This window comes from Hesperophylax consimilis, chromosome 22, assembly GCF_061612785.1.
Source record: "Hesperophylax consimilis isolate HC1 chromosome 22, BYU_Hcon_1.0, whole genome shotgun sequence".
Lineage (NCBI taxonomy): Eukaryota > Metazoa > Arthropoda > Insecta > Trichoptera > Limnephilidae > Hesperophylax > Hesperophylax consimilis.
In genome coordinates, this window is record NC_142857.1 from 1,655,668 (window position 1) to 1,678,792 (window position 23,125).

The 23,125-nt window shown below is 32.9% G+C and overlaps 1 protein-coding gene across 3 annotated transcripts in view; it reads left to right on the plus strand.

Moving 5' to 3' along the window:
- Positions 1-5,206: 5,206 nt before the first annotated feature.
- Positions 5,207-23,125, plus strand: part of Lim1 (LIM homeobox 1) — a 137,687-nt gene continuing 119,768 nt past the window's right edge. For all 3 annotated transcript variants that reach the window (XM_089644946.1, XM_089644947.1, XM_089644949.1), the window contains exon 1: positions 5,207-5,687. The gene's annotated coding sequence lies outside the window, so the exon portion shown is untranslated. The remainder of the gene's footprint in view (positions 5,688-23,125) is intronic.

The following is a 23,125-nucleotide window of genomic DNA, read 5'->3' on the forward strand; positions in this document are numbered from 1 at the left end:
GAGGGGAAGAGTCAGGCTACACGGAAGTGTAGCCAACATGTCGACAATAAAATTCATTCGGTCGTGAGAGCCTCAGTACACTTACTTTCTGGATACGCCTCGTATATATGGTAGTAAACCCTATTCTAGTCATATTTCTGGTGAACGGAGGGCGAGTTACATAAAATGCCATAGATGGCGTCATGAGTTATGTACCTACTGGGTGGACGAACACATCCCTGACTTCTTCTGCGACTTTTGCTTGATTGGCTGAGATTGATTGTTATATTTTTATTAGATTGAGACTTATTTATTATTCATTAACGCCCTATCGGGCTTTTTCTGAGGAAATTGACAATTTATGTATATAAATGTAACATAAACATGGATGCACAACCAGTGGCGGCCGGTGGTCAAAATATGTGGGGGTTCACCGGATTACAACATTAAGTCATAAAATAAATTAAATATAGGTACATACCTATTTATAAAGAAGTTCTATTCTGTGTTCATTTTGTTTAGCAAAGACCTCTATCAATGCTTAACACTGATAGTGCGTTCAGTCTGTCCTGGCTCAACGTGTTAAAAGATTTTATTCTTTTTAACGTTGAGAAACATCTTTAGCTTTCAACTGAGGTCATTCCAAAGGTCACGAATGGTGCACAAAAGTTTTAGTAATTTCACAGTCTCGGGAAAGTCTTCTAATAAACAAGTACTATAAAAAAGTTGTAAAATTGATAAAGCGCCGTTAGCTTTTGAAAAATCGTCGCGGGCGTAAATTGCACAGAGTTTACCTTTTAGGTACTGAACTTTATTTAGGAAGTCATACGTTTTAAGCGTCACATTGAAATCATGTTCTGGGAAATTTGACCTGTATCGATTTTTATTAAATAGCTCATTATGGTGTTTACCTTAGGCACGGTAGCCTGAATCCAATTGCATTCTGATGTCAACTTTTCCTAAAACCTTTAAGCTCAAAACTTTTTGTAAATGTAAATGATAAGAATTATGTTTTTTGATTTTTTCAGAAAGGTGAGTTACATCAGTAACACCGCTGATTGTCCAAACTGAATCAACATCGTAAATTAAACACGTAAAACAAAATAAACTATTCAATTGATCACATGCACAGAGCTACAAGCTTTGTTATACATTGTTTTGTTAAATGATCGAGTAAACTTCTTCGATCCAGATTTGCACTCTTATTTTATTATCAGTTCAGGTTTTAGGTGGACCGGCATTTTTTATTATCACTTTGTTTTCAAAACTCGACCTATTATTCTTAATGTATTCCACATTCAAACTCATTCTTAATTTATACGTTGAACAAACACAAAAGTAATCATAAATTAGTATAACATGCAATTGATATGCCTTATTAATAATTGATATAGGTACAAGATCGATATAACCTGCAATTAAACTTCAAAACTTTCTCAGAGTAAGAAAAGTTTTAAATTCAAGAGACAATGCCTGGCAACGGCGAGTACTGACTGAACTGATAATAAGTAATCTGACCATCACTCATCTCTTAATGACAAGTTTTATCCTGTATGCTTGTATCGAAGAAGCGTAACATTCGCTGAAAAATAGCAGATGGTAAATTGAAACAACGATATCGACAATAATATCAAACATACGCGTTTTAGTTTAACTTTCTACTGAATAAACCGTTCCTTCTGATGTGGTGGTAAAACTCCGAACGCCGTTCTTGATATGGTATTATTTGCAAAGAATAGTATGTAATGGTATGGACCCACGCTTTCGACTGTTCCACAGAATATGCGACAAAGCAGTTAAATTTTGGATCGCAATCGAAAACGAACTGCTACGAACATAGGCACAAGTCAAAGTCGGTCTGCAAGTTAAGCGCGCTTAATAAGTAGGTACCTTTTGAATGAGATATTATAACCGAACCGAGTTTCGTATTGTGATTAGCCATGTCGGAAATCTTGTTGGTTGTTCGGCGCTCGGGAGCACATATTAGCTGGCCGCCACTGTGCACAACTGTATACAAAAATATAAAAATCAAATGCTAATACTAAGATTAACATTAAATCCAAATAATAACACTTGATATTGTAAATAATCAAAGTTTCATATATAAAGTAAGTAGGTAGGTACTAGGTATGTAGGTACATTGTACATTCGAATATGCATACAATTATTTATGTTTGTTGCAAACCAGTAAACCTGAAACAGGAAAATAATTTACTCGTAAGCTATATAAAAAAATAAATATATTTATTATATACTGATATGTAGGTATTGTAAAACAGAAGTTTTAAAAAGAGAAGAAAAACATTAGGTACCTGTTATACCTACTATAGAAAAAAAACTTATAAGTAATGGCAAAATACCAACGTTGTAATTAATATCGAATTTAAATAATAGGTAGAGTCACGTGGGGTAACCGTACGCGGAGTGTAAGTGTTCGCAGTGATGTTTCCGACAAGATTGTGCCTGTTAAGCGCCCGTGCGTTCCTTAATTCAGTAGCCTTCTGGATCGCGCCGAAGCAGCACATGTATACAGTGGATGCCGATTTGTCAATAAAAACTGGTAGGTAAATTACTTTTTTTCGTGCTTTTCTTAAATTTTTCATCTTTGTTACCGATGTGTGCTATTGTGTAACCAGCTGTGTCAGAGCGACGTGGTCTATGATATTTTTTTGTGAAATATTGTTAGTTAGACGGGTGCAAAGTGATAATTCTAATAAAGATAACCACTAATCTGATGTTTAAAGTTTATTGAATTTTGGTGTGATGGGGTAAGTGTGCTGGGGTAAGTGTTCGCACTCGTCCAACTTCAAGAGCAGATTGAAACTGCAAAAAGGCTCATGAAAGAGGGGAAGAGTCAGCGGGCTGCTGCAGATATTGTTGGGATCAGTGAAGCCACTCTGCGTAAACGCCTAAAATTAATAGCAACTTCAATGGGTAGATATCGTCTGAAATTTACACCAGATAAAGAGGTAGATTTTTAGATAAATAGATACTCAATTTATCGTGCAGATGTCATTTTTTTGTGAAACTATTGATCTAATAATTATTCATTTATTTTCAGGCCGAATCGTCGATTATTGTAAAAAAACTGACGAAATGTTCAACGGCCTGACTATGCAGACAATGAGAAAATTTGTTTACGAGTATGATGATAATGAAATAATTACCTATAAAAAGAAACTTCAGCAGAAACAGAGAGATGCAGATGCAAAAATCTAAAAATATTTAAAACCATGGAAATCGGACGACCACCTCTTTTCAAGAAAGTCACACCACAAAGAATCGCCACAAAGCGTAAGGCGGGAGATTCCAGCGTGCATAACTGTTTAAAGAGAGCACAAAAACAGGCTTCTAAGGACTATTTTTGCCCACAATGCAAGGAGAAATATCGAGATCCACCAACAGAAGATTGGATAGAATGTATTGTGTGTAAAGCATGGTGGCATGAGAACTGCACAGACTACGATAAGGGGCAATTTAAGTGTGATAATTGCAATGGGGGTAACTCTTCGCGGTGCGAACACTTACCCTACGGTATGCGTATACTTACCCCACACATGGGGTAAGTGTACGCAATCGACATGCATGTAAACTTTTGTATATAACTGTTTGATTTATGAACCATATGAAGTTTTTATGGTTGTTTGAGATGCCTTAATAATCGATCATATTAATAAACAAAAAAATTGAGTAAAATACCTAAAGCTTTTTAATACAAAAATCCCAATGTAAAAATTGCGCACGGTTACCCCACGTGACTCTACCTACCTAGTACTTCAAATGGTAAATATATCAAACCACTTATATTTATCTGATGATAATAAATTTGTAGGATTAATGTCCTTACCAATTTTATTATGTCCTTTTTTTACTTAATTACAACCTGCCCCACCGTTGTCACAAATGACCCCACGAGTAGGGGCAAGTTGTGAAAATTTCCAAATTTTGTAAAATAATATTCTATCTACTTTTCCCTGTATTAACATGGTTAATAATACCAAACTAATGTAGCCAAAGAGTTATTTGTTTCAAATAAAAATTCAAACCTTTGATTTCATTTAAGATTTTTCTACTATACCTACCTATAGTTTTGTAATTTAGTCATTCCCCTATTTATTTAGGTACCCACCTACCTACTCACCTTTATCAAGGAGAAAATTAAAATTAAAAAATTCGAACCTTTTTATTAGCCATGGAGGTACCTACCTACCGATCTGATGTAATCGTTCTACGACTGCAAAGATATCATACAAAGTTTAAAAATATATGATCGCTAGGTAGGTAGGTACCACCTTCATTAAAACTGTCAAATTTTCATATCTTTCAAAAGCATTTTCTTTTAAAATCAGCCTACCTACTATTGATTTAGCAAAAATATTCCTCAAGTTCGTTTTTGTAAGCAATGATGGGGCGAAGAGTATATTCACTTTCTTACTTAATATATTATCTAAATACTTTACCCTTTTTGGGGTATGTAGGTAGGTACAACTGTTCTCATTGTTTACTGAACGTCATTGATAGACATGTTTTTATTAGAAACCTACGTTTAATGTTAATCGGCAGTCATCTAGCGAAGAGGTCGATGGAAGCTGCCAGCAGCCATTCCGAGAAGCGGCACTCGACTGACTCGCGAGACTACAAGACAGCCTTCACCGTCACAGGCAGAGGTAGCAGACACTAGATAGTCCCGTCCCCTTCCCTCTCCCACACCCGCCGAGCAAACAGTCAAACAAAACAATGGACCATCAGCAAGCAAGCAGCAACCAACCGCTATTATAGCGGCGGCAAAAAACAACAAAAGATAAAACTACACAACTACCGCTGGCGGAGAATCGCCCGTGAATCTTTCGAAAAAGAAGATTTTCTGTTCAAATGTTTTAAAAGAACGTCCCCAATGCTGCGATTGGCCGAGCCCCACCCACGTGACATCCGCGCATGCGAACAACACCGCGTAATCCCGCCCATGGAACGTTTTAGTATAATTCAAAAAAATAACACATGCAATTTCGCTCTCTTTCTTCCTCACATCAATATGTATCTCGCGTCTCTCTCATTGGAGTTTATTGTGTTGCTCGGTCGCCCTATTGCCGAAGTGCAGCAGCTATAAATGCCCCTACCACCGCGCCGCGAGAGGCACGCCCCTGCGGGAGAGAGCAGTGCGGCAATACTCCCGAACTTTCAGTCAAGTCTCGCGCACCTCTGTGCCGGTCGTCACTGTGCTCGGGTCCGCGATCGTTTCGAAAAACAACAAAAAAACAAACGTCAAACAATCGAGTTTCAAAAATAGTATAAATAAAATCTCTCAAAACATCGCACGCTTGTAAATTTTACAATTTTTTCGCGTTTGTTCTAAATTTGAATCTGACGTTTGTGACACGCGTTTGAAAAACATAAACAAAAAATATTTTTAACGCAATTCGTACTTTTTCTGTGTTGTGTTGAATTGAAGTGATTTTGTGAACATAACGAATTGAATTTGTGATTTGTTTAACTTATCTGTGGAATGTTTTCAAACTGGATTTTTCACCTTGTGTTGAATATGTGATAGGCTGTCCAGTGTGAATACATCCAGCCAGTGACAGCGAGTGATATAATATATATAATTTCACCAAGGAGTTATTTGAAAGGCGGCAGAATTATTTTGCAAAGCGCAGTGGCGGGCTTCCTTGCTCTAGGGGCCCATGCGCCCTTTCACCCCTACCACATTGGTTAGTCTCATTCACATTCATGCACTATTATCCACTTTATATTATTAACTGTTGATAATTCTCTAAATAGTACAAAACAAAGTCGCTATCCGCGTCTGTTTGTTTGTCCGCTTAGTTCTTCTAAACTACACCACGGATTTTGATTGGGTGTTCGCTTTCATTTAGAAAATGCATAGGTATTATATTAATAACTATTATATTAATTATATGAATATCTTAATAACCCCCCCAATGCCGGGTAAACGTCAGATAGTTATACTAGAAATATAAAAAAGTACAAAACAGGTTTATGCGTTACCTATTCTATATGATTCATTCCTGTATCCATCCTTGTTCTTAACAGGAATTCTCGATTTAAACACCTCAGAAGCACCTTCCAAAAATATGTTTAAGCGAGCATATTTTTAATCTAATATCTTTAATTTATAATACAGGGTTTTCCAATAAGAGGTGTTATTTTGAATAGCCCGCTATTTCGGTAGATGTTACTTTTGAAGCTGTCATTTTTTAACATTTGACAAGTAGAAACTACGCCATTAATAAAAATTGAACGATACACGCTTCAACAACGCATTGAAATTATTAAAATTCACTTGAGTGAATCAAATGCTAATCATCTTGAGTGATGAGGCCCATTTCGACCTCGGTGGCTTCGACAACAAGCAAAATTGTCGCATCTGGGGCTCAGAAAACCCAAGAGTTATTGTTGAAAAGCCTCTCTATCCTCAACGTGTGACTGTTTGGTGCAGTTTATGGTCCGGCGGAGTCATTGGACCTTACTTTTTCGAAAATGTGGCTGGAGCAACAGTTACGGTGAATAGATTGCGCTATCGAGAGATGATTAATGCTTTTTTATGGCCGGAATTGGACGATATTGATCTGAACAACTTTTATTTTCAACAAGACGGCGCTACATGCCACACAAACAACGAATCCATTGATCTTTTACGATTGAATATCAAAATAACAACTCTTATTGGAAAACCCTGTATTATAGAGACTAGAACTATACCTACTACATACCAAATCACTAAAACTACTCTAATTTGTAGGATTCAACAAAGTGCTGGTATAGATTACGCTTAATTCTATAAATGGAGTCAATAAATAAATCAATAGTACCCACATACTTGCTGCCCAGATCATGCATCCTATTGGTTAGTGAGTGTATCTATGTTTATATCTAGGAAGGTACCTTATTAATTGCACCAGAATAGCTCAATGATAATTTACAAGAGTGTCGTAGTCTTACTGGCTCCAGATAGTGTGTCCACATATTCTAACGGTGTTAGTTTCCTATATAACCAAAATAAGTACCTACCCACCTACTTAACACGGATCAATACCTACTTACTGTCTGATATTTAATCTTGAAGGAATTATATGATTTAAGATTTTCACGGTCAAAAGTATTTTTGTTATTTGTTTTTGGGGTGTTATGCCGTGTTGCACAAAATAACACATCTGCCCCGATGATGGACACTGCAATGTTGTCCGAAACGTTGGCTAAAGAAGGAGTTAGCGCAACACGGCATACCTAACACCCCAAAAACAAATAACAAAAATTGAAGGAATTATATTTATTCAAAACATTTAATAATAGGTACCTACCTACTTATAGATAATATATAATTGATGGCACATCTTCCCTGATGATGGACACTGTGATGCTGTCCGAAACGTTGGCTAATGAAGGAAGTAGCGCAACACGAAATAATCTAAAAATAAATCACTACGATACTTTTGGCCGATAAAATCAGAACTCAAAATCAAAATTTTAAATTTAAAAAATACCGTAAAAAATCTCTCACTTATAACAAAAGTTATCTCACTGTCCCTTGTTTCTTTAAAACGAACTTTAAAGTGTCAAAATTCGATACTAAGAAAATTTCAAAAACAAAGTTAGTAGCTTGGTGTTGCCATACTTAGGAAAAAAAAATTGTGAGTTGGAACCTATCTACTTATTTACCAATTGAATAAATTTCTAGAGTATTATGGCAACAATCAGAGTAATTTTTCTCAGAATGTTTACAGTGTGAATCATCCATTAAAATGTATGAATCGGTTTCATACATAATTAGGACATACCTAGCTAGCCAGTCTCAGTCATAAATCACCAGTTATCGTGTTATATATCTAATAGTAACCGGAACGTTACCATTAATAATGGAATAAAGTGCAACCCTTTATGTTATTATGATTTGATTATATTCATATTATTTATGTGGAAAACCCGTAAAACTATTACGGAGGAATTTACAAAACAGGATCAGTTAAATATAAGGAAATTGTCATAAATAGTAGTAGAACGGCAAGTAGCTACTTCTAACACTCCCAACACTAAACAAGTTAAATTGAGAAAGTCACACTTAAAATTGTTATTTAGTAGGGGTAATCTAATATAATAATTACATACCTAGAACACTTAAAAAGTTGTCTAGATTAGAGTTTGTTGAAATATATTAGATTTTTTTCAGTTGACGTGGGTATAGGTACCTACGTAGAAAAAGAGTATTGCTAATTTGTTAAGAATCTCTTCAAATTATTGGTAATCCTCTTAAAAACGGGAATGCAGGCCGTTTCCATATAAGTGACGCTGAAAGTTTGTGTAAAGAACATATCAGATAGGACGAATGATCGAGAAAAAAATTGTTTTTAAAGAGTTGTTGCTGTAAAGATATTTCGTGAATATTTTTCTTTGCTCAGTTATGAAGTTTATCAAATTATATCTGAATAATTAACACTTCAGCTACAATTTTTAAAATTACAGTTAAAATAATTTTCTGAATATTATATTATCTATAGGTACCATTTCGTAATCATTTCGTATTTTGAAAATGTCACATTCAAAACAAAGCCGAGTTCATTGAACTGGAGTTACAATCACTTAAAATCAGACCCACAACCAAAGTCTGTTTGATTATGTATAAAAAAAACACCTTGTAATAATTTCAGAAAAAAACATTATTAAATATATTTATAATTACTTTATATTATCCATACAACTAAATTTTAATCATGTGTAGATGAAATTCTCAGAACGGGAGATCCCAGTGAGGATATCATTATATCCATTTGTTACAAAAAAAGTTAATAAAACGCTAATTATTATTCATATTATTATCTTCTAGCTGTCCTAGGTGAGAATATATCTATTGATTAGGTAGTAGTAATGGGCTCATTTTTTTATATATGTACATGGTGTTGTTAAAAAATGGCTAAAAATTAAAGAAAAAACTTTTAGGAGTTTTGGTCAAATTGTATTTTGGTTATTTGTATCGCACTTTCTTCTATTTATTTTGTCTCCGTTACCCACCCTTTGTTTTAAGTCCCTTAAACTTTCTATAACATAGGTCTCTTCAAGACTCATGATTGCTCCTTGCTTTCCTTATACATACCCTCTACATGGTTTACCCAAATATGAGATATTTCTCAGTGAATTTAATACAAAAAGGTCTGAGGTTTCATGTACAGGGTTTTCCAATAAGAGGTGTTATTTTGAATAGCCCGCTATTTCGGTAGATGTTACTTTTGAAGATGTCATTTTTTGACATTTGACAAGTAGAAACTATGCCATTAATAAAAATGGAACAATACACGCTTCAACAACGCATTGAAATTATTTAAATTCACTTGAATGAATCAAATGCAAATAAATCTTGAGTGATGAGGCCCATTTCCACCTCGGTGGCTTCGTCAACAAGCAAAATTGTCGCATCTGGGGCTCGGAAAACCCAAGAGTTATTGTTGAAAAGTCTGTCTTTCCTCAACGTGTGACTGTTTGGTGCGGTTTAGGGTCCAGCGGAGTCATTGGACCTTACTTTTTCGAAAATGAGGCTGGAGCAACAGTTACGGTGAATGGATTGCGCTATCGAGAGATAATTAATGATTTTTTATGGCCAAAATTGGATGTATTAATTTGGACAACGTTTACTTTCAACGAGACGGCGCTACGTGCCACACAAGCAACGAAAACATTGATCTTTTACGATTGAATATCAAAATAACACCTCTTATTGGAAAACTCTGTATAAAAGCATTGTCATTCTCCCCGATTCTGCAAAACTCTCCGAAATGTTTGTCCAAGAATTATGTAAAATGAAAGGATAATCAAAATAAACAGCGTTAGTTTACTGGCCATAAAAATGTCAACAAATTCTCTAGCCTGTTATTACATTATCGCAATGTTATATTTGTTTTTGTTATTCGAATTAGAATAAGATATGAGTCTTTCCTACTTTGTTAACATTGATAACAGTCAAATAAATATGATTTGAATATTTGAGAGGTGTTTGGTATGGCTAGGTATGCTAAGGTAGATAATATAATCTTAATCACTTCTTGGAAGACATTTTAAACGGTTTAAAGTGCGTATTAGCGCCCTTACCGACTTGCTAATCGTGTCGGACTTAATAATTACCTGGACTTTGAACACATCACCTAGGGAATAATGACTAATAACAAATCCTTTTTATCTGACAAACAACATTATCCGACCTAACCTAACCTAACGTCACTGACCGAGAGATAAACAATGAAGCCTTTTACGATTTACAACAGTGAAGACTGAAGATCCTCATTGACAAAGAAGATCCTACATTTTTTCTTGGTTGTTATATTTTTATTAATTTTCCTAGTCGTACGACGCATTACGACTTGTTCATGATTCCACACTGCAGAAAATATATTCTAGCAAAGTATGGCAAGAAAGGAGAAATGGTGTTATTGGTTGATATTTCTAAAACAGAAGACATAGGTATAGGTAGGTACCTATATTTAGTGAGGTAGATACTATTTAAAAAATCTTTTTATGGGTATTTTCTCAAATATTAAGAATGTTAAAGTAAGAAATATTGTACCTATTGTAAATGGACAATTAATTTTTTAAAATTATTTTACCGAGTACAATGTTAACAAAAATAATTCATAGAATTAGTTCTCACTTCTTTTGTTTTTTTGTAATGTTTCTCTTCTATAGAAGCTGTAGCTTGTGTTCTAAAGAGTGGCGAGCTTCAAGACGAATAATATTTAGTGTTTGTAATTATGATTTAAGACAATCTGTCTTACAACAAAAAAAAAAAAAAATATATCCCACCTGGAGACAATTCTGTAAACTTTTCTGTGGACCTAGGTATATTTTTATTGATAGTAATTTCAAATATTCTGCATTTACTAGGTAGGTGTCTACTTAGGTTCCTATACTTAGATAGAATGTTTATCTTCTCTTATTCTTGTTTGTAATCTTAACCATGATGGAGCATTGCGTAGCTTTTTTGTGAGGAATTTCTAGATAAAGTGTTTAGCTCGCAATGTAATTTTCATCAGAAGCCTGGAGATATAGAGCATTCAAATATTCACCAAACTGTCAAAAAAATAAAACAAATTTGTTACACAGTTTCAATTGAGATCGGAAAGAAAAAATAAATAAAAAAATAGCGTTGAAAACTATTGAGAGATAAAACAAGTTTTCAGAGATTTTCAGTGACAAGGAAGCAAGTAAATATGAAACTAATGTACCTAGGTACCTATTTAAAGGGATGAAAATTCCAAATCTCGATTTTCTTTTACATAAAAGTTATACGTGACACCATAAGGATACACAAATATACTAAAGAAATATGTACCAACTCATGTAGGTAAAATAATTTGTTAGTAAGAGTTTATCAATTACAACTTACAACTATATGCGAAACCGGTTAGTAAAACTAGTTTTTACATACCTACAGTAGGTAACATCATTGTACTAATGAAACTCTAAAAAATGTAAACTAAGTTAGATAATATTGAATTTATAGGAATATTAAAATCAGGTTAAAAACGGTATTGCATCCCGTTTCCTAATAAATTTTCAGTATATTCATAATAAACCAGAACACGTGTTCATGCACCTGCGCTTGTCGTAATATACAATGATGAAATGCAAAAATAATATTTTTTATGAACATAAAAATGACATTCCGATATCGCGATAACACATTCGTTTTTTACTGAAATTTTATTCAGAAACCCGACAATTCACTCGTTAAAAGCTTGCAATCCCGTTTTCAACCGGATTCCTTTACTTACTTTTCTCCATGTATAGTTCATTAATTTCAACTTGCAACTATGCAACTTGCAACTATGTGCAAAACCTGTTAGCAAAAACTAGTTTTTAAATTAAGTAGGTAACATCATTGAATAAATTAAGCTTGAACAAAAGTTAGGATATATCGAAATATTTCAATTATGATAACAATTTGATAATAATATGTAAAAAATTATTATTAAATATATTATTTTGATAATAACAATAATAATTTAGAATTCATTATTATAATATTCCCTTTGTGTTGAATTTATTCAATATGTAGGTAGTGTTTTAAAATAATAATTCTTTCTCCGTGAACAGAGCATAACATATTGCATTTCATATAGGGAGGCATTACCGCATTATCTATAGGTACAAAGCGTCATCATTAAAAATTTAAATCGTGCGAGAGATAATTCGTAATGTTTTCCCACTAATTTTATGGTGATTCGAGACTACTTTTGTCGGTACTATTTTTATGGCTTCCTGTGTTTAATCCTGACTTTAAACGTTTACCGATCCTTTTATAAGTTAAGGCAGAATGTAATATTTAGGTACTATCACCGCTACCTTTTATCGTAAAATGCTCGGTCTCATTTCTGTCCCTTTCCTAGCTAAATACTACCTTATAGTATTTACCAACTGACTTGTAGGTACTAGGCGTTGCTTGGGGTTATGATTGGTTTTGAGTCAAGTTCTGAGTTTGTGCATTCCAGTGTTCCTACCTGAAAACTGGGTGTAGTTTTGTTGTGGAAATATTATTATGGTTTAAAATTGAAAAAGTTTATTTTTTAAATAAGTCAATGATTCTTCCTCGAGCATCCATTTACTTCCACGTAATATATTCTACTTACTTCGTTCATCACATAGTCTAATTTTACCATAAATAACTACATATCTATTTGATTCGTGTCTTCACAGGGCGTCCCCGAATTTATTCAACAATTCACTTTATGTTCATCTAGCGTCATGATATATTCCACATTGTTAGTTAGGTTAGCTTCCTCGGGCGTTCCCGACTTTCAGAATTCAAATCACTATCTAAACACCCCTGTCACTAATGAGAACAAGCTTTGAAATTTCTGCGAAATCAGTCCAGTACTTTTTGAGTCTGTAGGGCACGTAAATACGTACATGGTAGCCTTTTATTTATATCGATTAGGTAGATATGTTTAAGGTGTAGAATAAGTACCTACCTATTTATATGCCTGGAATTAGCAACGAAAGGTGAGCAAGTTTCTAACAGTTAGTACGTACCTACCTACACGTTAAATAGAGTTATTAATTTGTGTATATATTACAATATCAGAAGCAACTTACTTGCCCTTATCCGTGATTTGATTTTTCGTAATAAAGGCGCTATATAAATAATCCAAATCTATCAATTCCGCAGGTAACTATTCACTGTACAGAAAATCATTTTTCATACCGTAAGGAAAAAATAGTTCCTTTTAAATTTATGTTCTAAACATTTTTGAAATTGTTTTTTTTTGTGCCACCAAGTGATCAATACTTTCCACTTTTTAAAACAAACAATAGAAAAGAATCATAGAGTTTATAATTCTTCTTATTTTTTTGCTGTTGTCTATTATTTATTTCATGATTATAATATTTTCCTGAAAAACATGATATATATGAAAAAACAAAAATGACAGCAACTGAGATTTTAAAGTATTTTTTCTTGTTATCTGAACACACAGATAAATAATACGATAAACATTATTTTCTAATCTAAAAAGTCATGCATGTAAGTTGAAAAATATCTGAAAGAATTCTAAAATAAATTTTAAATAACAATGTTATGATTTCTAGGTATTTTGAAATTTCTACACAAATAGAACCTAAAAATTGAAATTAGAATGTACCTCTAAAAAATGATGTTGTTAAAAAAATGACTTGTTGATAAAATATTATTCATTCAGAATATATCGAGAACACGTGTTCTTTTATTGATATATATCATGACGGAAAGCTACAATATAAGCATGTTATCAATATCAGTATTTGTATGAACGCGTGTTCCGCCGTCCTCATAAATCATTTGCTTTTGACTGATATTTTGTTAGGAACTCTTTCATTTCATTCGTTACAAGCCCGCAGTCCCATTTTTAACAAGAAAACGAATAATTTGACCAGATTTTTAGTTCTGTCCATATACCTACCATGTAGAGATAGAGATCATTTACAGAAGTAAAATTCGTATTATGCAGGCGGACAAAGTGAAACTAGGAAACAAACGAAATAATCATTTGTATTGCTCTGTATTCATATTATGCCTACATCTATTCCTATTCCTTCTTCCTTCTAAGATATTTATATGATTTTTATTTTATTTCTTTTTTGTTTATTTCATTTTCAGTTAATGGTTATAACCAGTTACAATTTTGTATTATATCACATTAACCAACATTAGCATAAGAAACTATTTTGGCTTACCTCGTATTTAACCTCTTGTATAAAGTTTATTTAGTTAATTTAGTATATACTGTATAAAATTGCTGTTTGTTTCTTACAATAAATAAATAAATCTAGAGTAGCGCAACCCCAAAGGTAAACACAGAGTTAATATTTTTTATATTACTTTAACTAAGATCTAAGTATAAAATGGGTCATTAGGAACATGGCAACTTTGTCTTCGGGGATGCTTTCGCCAGGAAATTAACACTGAAAGTTACTGATTAAATTACTCAGAATTAAGTTCAACCAAAGTAGGAAGTCCCTAAAGAGAGATTTCTATGTAGCTTTATAAAATATTCATTTATTAACTAGCTGTACCCGGCCACGCGTTGCTGTTGATCAGTCTGACGGTGCAGATAAAGAAACTATAGCGGGTGTTGCTTTTACGTCCTACTGATTTACGCTGTTTAAAAAATATATTTTTTACCTGTCACAGGTGATATCTATATAATATTGTTATATAAAAACACACCCGTATTCTAATGCAAAGTTGTGTCAAAATTTCAAAGCAATCTGTGAAAAACTTTCAGAGATTTAAGATTTTGAACAAACGAACATTTACATTTTTATTTATATAGATTAAAGGATTAATTAAGACTGGCAATTATATAAATTATTATTATTTAATTCACAATCCTTTTGTAGGTATTGTGATATAAATATTTAAATATAATATGGATAGATTTTCTCCATGTGATTTGCAAAACAATTTTTATTTTTTGGAATAACTTTATTGATTAAAACCTCAAATTGTAATATTTAATTATTGAAGACAATATTAGCGATTTCTAAACGAAAATCTGAAACAGAAAAATCAGAAAAGGATACGGTTACATCTAGGACTCAAACCCAGGTTGATAGTTAAAGATAGATAAACATAGTTGCCAATAAATAATGTGCGGTGAAAAAATGAAGACATTGTTGGTAGTTCTTATTCGAAGTATGATACAGTTAAAAATGACCAAAGCGGATAGGATCCCATTAGCTCAGTGGTAGAGCGGTGCCCCGGCAAGGCAATGGTCCTGTGTTCGAGTCCTAGATGTGACCGTATCCTTTTCTGATTTGTCTGTTTCAGATTTTCGTTTAGAAATGGCTAATATTATCTTCAAAAATTAAAACAATTTTTGTTCGGTTATGTTAAGTTTGTTGTTAGGTGATAAGTTTATTAAAACTTATCAACAACAACACACGTTTAGACTCCACAAAAAATTGTAATTTAAAATGATTAATCGTCTTCACATTTATGTAAGTATTTTTACGTTGTGCGGAAATAGAATCCATAACGAAGTCATCCATTTGGCCTTTTTTAATATGTGAGGTATTTTCATTTTGTTTAATTTTCAATCAAACCAAATTTTAATTGCTATTATTTTTTCTATTTATTAGGATTAACACATTGACCCTTATAAACTTCCTTATAATATTTATTCACTGAAGAAGATATACATCCGTTTTAAAATAAATTACAAACAAAAAAGAATCGTAAGACTAAAGGATCTGGGTTCGAGTCCCAGTTTTTCCGATTTTCTGTATCTTCATCTCTTTCGTATTTTTCATTGAGAGTTGTTGATTATCTTTATCAATATTTTCAATTATTTTATTAAAAAATAATGAAAATTGCATAAATACTTACTTATTTCTTTTTTTGTGAACTATCACTTTTTAACAGGATATTTTAAAAGGTTTATACGTTTTCAAATATCGATTAAAACTAGTCGAAACGTTTGATTATTCCAACCTTAACTTGTTTGAATAGTGCACTGCTAAAAAGTGCAAATAATGTAAAGATTTAAATAAAAGTACAGTTAAAACTTATCTACGATGTAAATAATGTAAAGATTCAAATACAATTACAATTTCAACTTATCTACGATGTAAATAATGTAAAGATTCAAATACAATTACAGTTACAACTTATCTACGATGATTAGAAATGAATATGATTAGTTTTACTATGAAATTGTGTACAACATTATAACCAATTACGTAGGTATAACGAGTTGTTTTATTTTTGTTTCCAAATTAATAATACCTACACAAAATCTCGACGGCGTAAACACCTGTTAGTCACAACATTATCCACTTTAAATAGTTTGGGTATAAATTTGATGAATATGCTAATGTTATTAGGTCTATCACAGACCCTTAAAAATAACACAATGAATAACATCTCAGATATAAACTAATTGGCAAACATAACATAAAGTTCTCTGCGACAGATTTATGGTGGTGGATTCTTGTTGGCTTTTTGGGATGAAAAAAAGGTTTTATTGTTTATGGTTTCAAAGAAACTCATTGACTTGTGTGTGAATGAGATATTATTTGAGGTTAAGAGCTTGTTGTCTGTTAATTAGGGTCGGGTTCGCTTCCCGTCGCATGTCATAATAATGTTGCGGACTTACTGTTTTGTTTATTTGTTACCTAAATAACTAATATGTGGAACGATTTGCGGACCACTGTGTTTCCTCCCTCCTACAACATTCATTGTTCACTCCTTCCTCTCCTCAGTAAGACCCTCCACACAGCATCCCCAAATGATATAGGCCTTATTTTCCTTAGGCCCTAACTAGTTCACTTAAAATAAGTAATCTAGTTGTTATTAATCTGAAGTTAAGGTATTTAATTAAAAATGCCCTTGTTAATTAAACATCTACATAGATATATTTTAAACGTAATTTACTTCAATGCTGTTTTTCTAAAGTTTGATGATGACGCAGAAAAAAATAATAAAAAAGAGACCTGAATTTAAAAAAAACATTCTCAGTGTTTCCTCAAAAAGTAAAAATAAAGAATAACGTTTGGCAGTAGGTACCTACCTAAATTCTGTTTGTTCTTAAATTTAAAAAAAAAACATGTGTAGTCCGTAGATTATTTAATTATTCGAATTATATGCTAAAAGACCACCATTCAGAATTTTGACATTTCTTGAGATAGCTTCAGCCTTGCGTTCAGTGATCTGACCTGAACAGCCAGATCCTTCCAACCTTCATTCACCACCTTCTACTCCTTCCACTACCTTCAGCCTCACTACTACCCCAATTAGAGATGCTATGGTCCCACTGGTTCCCGACAATTGGGACTGTTGTGCGGTGTTTACTATTCAAATGAAAGTCACTATTTTGAAGCCCTTCATGGAGAAAAATGAATATTCATAATTTATTAAAAATCTTTTCAAATTATAATAAACGGGATTGCAGGCTTTACAAATGAATTGATAGGTTTCCAAATAAACGTTTTAGTAAAATACGAATTATCACATGTCGGAAAATGTGTTCATCATCCTAATATTTCCGCATTTCGTCATTGTATATTATCAAGGAAATGCAGAGGCGTGAACACGTGTTCCGATGTATAAAGGATTTTACAAAAAATCAGGAAACGGTCTGCAATACCGTTTTTAACCGGATTACCATAATTTGAAGAGATTTTTGAATGAATTGGCAATACTCATTTTTCTCCGCATATCAATACCTAATAATATATAATTAATAATTTATCGGAAGGACAAAAACCGATTTCTCTCCGTGTAAGTTTCATAAAATTTCTGTCTGTAAAAAACGTCCTTTTTATGACATTAAAGCATTAAAATGCAATTATTGTAGTTTTCTTCTCTCGAAGATCTCAATTATTATTATTACCTGTGTAAAAAGCCTTCACAACACTAGGCGATTTGCCGACCGTTAATCGGCAGCGTCCGACTATTTTGTCGTCAATTGATTTGGAGGCTTTAACGCGGAGATAATTCTGGATGTTTGTTGTAACCGTTTCATATTTAGTTGCGTTAGGAAACATAGACTGAAACATCCAACCATCATTGATAATGAAATGGTTATACAATATCGAAAATAACGCGTGTTGTTCACTTTGATCATCAACCCATACAGATATTTTTATATGCACTTGACATTTATTGATAGTTTAATTTTTATTATTTATATGATATTCTCTAAAAGGTACCTAATATTATACGCAGAGGTAATTGATGCTTATTTAATTATTTTTTTTTATCCTTCATTACAAGAAACCGCCAAACTACAAAAGCAGTTTATCAACTGCTTTTGTAGTTTGGCGCCTACCTCTAGGATATTCTGAGATTCTGTCGTCAAGTTACCCTAAATGATCTGTAAGATTCATTATTTATTTAAAAATATTTCTGGTTGACATTAATTTTCCAATAGATTCTCTGATTTCTAACGCTTTCCAAATTAGGATGCTATTTTTGAAACCAAAAAAAAAAAAACAAACAGACTTACGTAATTAAAAAAATATCAAATTTTGATTTAACCCTTTACGGCGCCGAATTGCAGATCTGCATCATACCATTCGAACTCCTTCAGTTGTTCAAAGAAACAAAAAAATACCATTTTGCGCAGCGTTGCATATCCACAGCAAAGCTATCTTACGAATTAGTTAGTTTTATTTTTACTAAATGGCGCTACTTTACATTTTGTGGTCATTTGAATATAAAAACTTGTCATAACCGGTTCGTGTAGTTCGCACGCGTGTTCAATTGTTTGTTTTTATTACTGATATTGAAAATATCGCCGTGAAATTGTGCTGAAGTAACAGTAAGTCCTTCTTTTTCATAAATTTAATATACTTTCAATGAATTTTACTATACTTACAGGGATACGCTACACTTTTGTTATGATGCAGTAATTCATCATTGCGCTAAACGATCATAATCCATTAGTTTGTTTCTAGAAAGAATGTTTTTTTCTTTTAGTCTCATTATGAGTTCGAGGCTTCCACGTTTAGGTGCCAAAGTTCCATCTATGACGACTCAAGAATTGGAAGACATTCTGGGCCATTGGCAAGATGGTGATGATGGCTTAGACTACTCAGATGACGAAGACATAGCTGATCATCGTACATATTGGAACGAAATGGGCAGAATTTACGCGAATATTCGGATGAGGAACGAGAAATACCAGATCCAGAAAAACAGGACAACAACATCTTGTCACCAAACTTGGAGGACAATATCAACACTACAGTCGCGCAATATGAGACACCGCCTTGTATTCCAATACCGAGTACCAGTTCAACTACTACTTCAAGAAGTTCACGTGCTCCTAAGACAAATATTTTATGGAAAAATAAAAACTTAGGGCTTAGCGAAGACTAGATGATGTTTTGGGATCTTCTATCTTACCCAACGAAATATTAGAGCTGCAGACACCTTATCAGGTATTTTCGTATTTATTTACTGACGACTTTATCGATCTTATTAGAGAGGAAACAAACCTGTATAGCGTGCAAGAAGATACCAGTAAGTCTATAAATGTTACAAGCCAGGAAATAAGACAGTTCATAGGAATTCTATTCTTCATGTCCATAATTCATATGCCTAATGTGCGAATGTACTGGTCAGAGAAATATGGTTACGCCCACATACGCGAGACCATGACGGTAAAACAGTTCCGAGTTTTTGAGACAGTCGCTACATTCCAATGATAACGCCAAAATGACACCATATGGTTAGCCAAATTCTGATCGATTGTATAAAATCAGACCTATGATTGAGAAATTAAACCATAATTTTGCTAGAGAGCCTTTTAAACGACATTTGTCTGTTGATGAACAAATGTGTTCCACCAAAGCGCGAAGTGCCCTAAAGCAATATTTGCCAGATAAACCTCACAAATGGGGCTTCAAGCTGTTTGTGATTTGTGGTGTATCTGGATATGGCTACAAGTTCAGTTAAGTCTACAGTGGCCAAGAGAACATATGCGCAGATGGTGAGCCTCAGTTAGGTGCGTCATCTAACGTAGTGGTCCGACTTGCCGGAGACATATCTGACAACCAAAACTATTGATTGTTTTTTGACAACTAGTAAAGACGAGAGGTTAGTAAAATATAAAAAAACGAGCCGGCTCCAAAGTGACGTAGAATCACTGATTCAGGATAAAAGACGAAAGGACCATGCTAGTACATACCACCAAAAGAGGTCAGATTGGACCAGGTAGGGCACTGGCTTATATGGACTGAAAAGAGGCTGAGATGCAAACTTCCAGGATGTAAAGGAACAGTCCAAACAGAATGTCAAAAATGTGGTGTGGCCTTATATTTTAACAAGAATAATATCTGTTTTCAAATGTTTCATACTTACTAACTTTTTTGTATGTTTTGACACCATGATGCACTTCTGCATCACAATGTTTTTTTTCAAAAAAAAAAAAAAATTTTACATAGGATTTTTTTTATTATTTTTCCCATTATGTATAGTTGGTGTTTTACCTGGAGGTATTAAAATAAATATAAAAAAAGTTCTTGCGCCGTAAAGGGTTAAGAAATAGAGATTTTTTTAATGATTGTTTTGTTCTTTATATGAAACTATATTTATGTAAAATACATTACTGTCACTTCACTTCGTTTGATATAAAAAATAAATCACAAACTTTGAAAAATATGCGGGCAAAGGCGGTCGAAAACTTTTTGGAATATATTTCAATTATTTGAAAGCGTCTATGGAATATTTTTAAATGCAAATATAAAGCGTATTTTTTCCTCTTTTTAACACTGCTTATATCACATATCTAACAATAATACAAACGGGGATAGAATGACTTTTATGAGACCATCTCAGTGTGTGCCGTAAAGTACACAAAAATACTCTAATTCTATTCGATGTACCTACCGTGTAATAAGGTTTTAAAAATATCGTATATTGCAAATTCTTTTAGAATTTCATTGTGTAGTTAAGCGGTTTTTGCATAATATATATGACATCTTTGTGTGTTTGTTTTTTTCCTTGTGTACTATTTAATGAGAACCTACTATCTAATCAGAAGTTTTCTGTTTATCGTCCCGTGTCTGTGAATCTCGTAATTGTAATAATTTTTTCTTTTAAATTCGTTTGACATGATTCCTTTGTTAATTTAAAGTTAAAAACATACCTACAATTAAAAATATATATACAGGTACTTGAGTAATTGAATTCCATTTGATATCAATCAATTATCCGCGTGTAAGTAGGTAGATACCTGTAGGTATTAAAATCAATATATTATTTACATTGATTTATTTTACAGTACCTAGGTAGGTATCTATTTGTATTTTTTTAATAGTAAACAAATAAGTAGGTACCTATATAACAATAAATAAAGTTTGTGATATTATTGTTAATGCGTGTTTTCGTGGTAATACATGTAAAATTCCGTAACCGTTGTGTTTTATCTAATTTTTAAAAAATGTGATGAGCCTCATTAAAACTATACAGTCAAGTTCAGTTTAAAAAGACTAAAGACGGGTTGTTTCACAGAATTTGAACGATTCGTCAAATTTCAAAGTTGTTTTTAAAGTTCTGTGAAGGTTCTATTCAAGTTCTGTTGTGATTTCAGTTATGTGAAGCAACTGAACAGTAATTATAAAATAATAGAACTTGAATAGAACCTTCCACAGACTTTGAACAATTCATCAAATCTCTGTGTTCACAAAAATACTGATATTATCGCATTACGTCATGATATTTATTAGGAAAAGAACAAGTGTTCTCGATATATTCGGATTGACTAATGTTTCAAATGAAAATTGGCAAGGTAACACATTTTTTACAGGATCATCTTTCTCCGTGTAGGGTGAAATAACCGTCCTACGATGAAATAATAATAATAGAAATTAAACAGAACTTTCACAGAATTTTAAAATTTAACTTTGAAATTTGTTGAATTGTTCATATTCTGTGAAACAACCCGTCCAGAGAGTGAATAATATTTCATCGTAGTTCTTATTTATACTTCTAATATTCAAGTGCATAATTACTGATGACTTTGTTAAGTTTTTAAAGACAAGGTTGCATTAGGTACTAGGTAAGTACCTATGTAATACAGGTAGGTAAGTACCTTATAATGTATTAGGTACACATATAAATGATGACGTTTATTCATAGATTTTTGTTTGAAACGTGACATAAATTAATAAGGATCGACAATGTTATGTATTTAGTAAAAACAACACCTCAAGGGCGCTTATTATATCTGTTTTTATGGGCTGCTAATAGACACTTCATGATCATTCTAGTTTTGCTACATAATAACAACTATTATTTAGTTGTATTCCGTCTTCACTTCGTGACAATTAAATAATGAAAAATGTAAAAATGCTTTTAATCGAATTAATGCAATGCATACGAGATTATTTTTGGAATGGAAACCACAAAAAAGACATTGATTTTGGCTTTTAAAACACGACACCACTTTAAAAAGTTTTTGTTTTTGTTTCATTAATAACACATAATTTTTTGCCTATGCACTTAATTCAATGTTTTGAAAAAATACTTGTAATTTGAGGATGTACATCTTCACTTATGTCTAACTTGCGCAACCCTCGAAAAATTATGGATATTTTGAATTCTCAACAAATCAGTTTCGATTTTGAAAACGGCATTTAAAATAATTTTCTGTAAAAATATAAAACTATGGTACCTAGGTTCTATGTAGTAGGTATCGCTTCTAATTTTGAAAATGACACTTAAATTCAAAGCAATAGTTCTAGAGTTCAGACAGACAGTGTCACAACCGAAATAAGCAGTTTTAAATCAAATTAAATCGAAGGCCTCCATGGTCTACGGATCAATCTCGCAATAAGGACTAGCAAACCGAAGGTCACGGGTTTAAATCCCGGCGTGCGCCAGGGATACAATTTACTCATATAAAATAATATATTGTATATTTGCGCCACAGTCCATAGTATAAAATACTCTCAGTATCGCCTTGGTGTTAGACCATCATTCAGAAATAAAACGTTGCTTGAAATTGGCCGTGTTTAGTGACCAGATTTGAATAGCCAGGTACTTCCTCACCTTTCACTTCCCCATCTCTTTCTCCTCCCTACTACCTTCAGCCTTATAACATTCCCCAATTCGGGATGCCATAGTCTCACTGACTTCAGACGGTTGGGGACAGTTAATGAG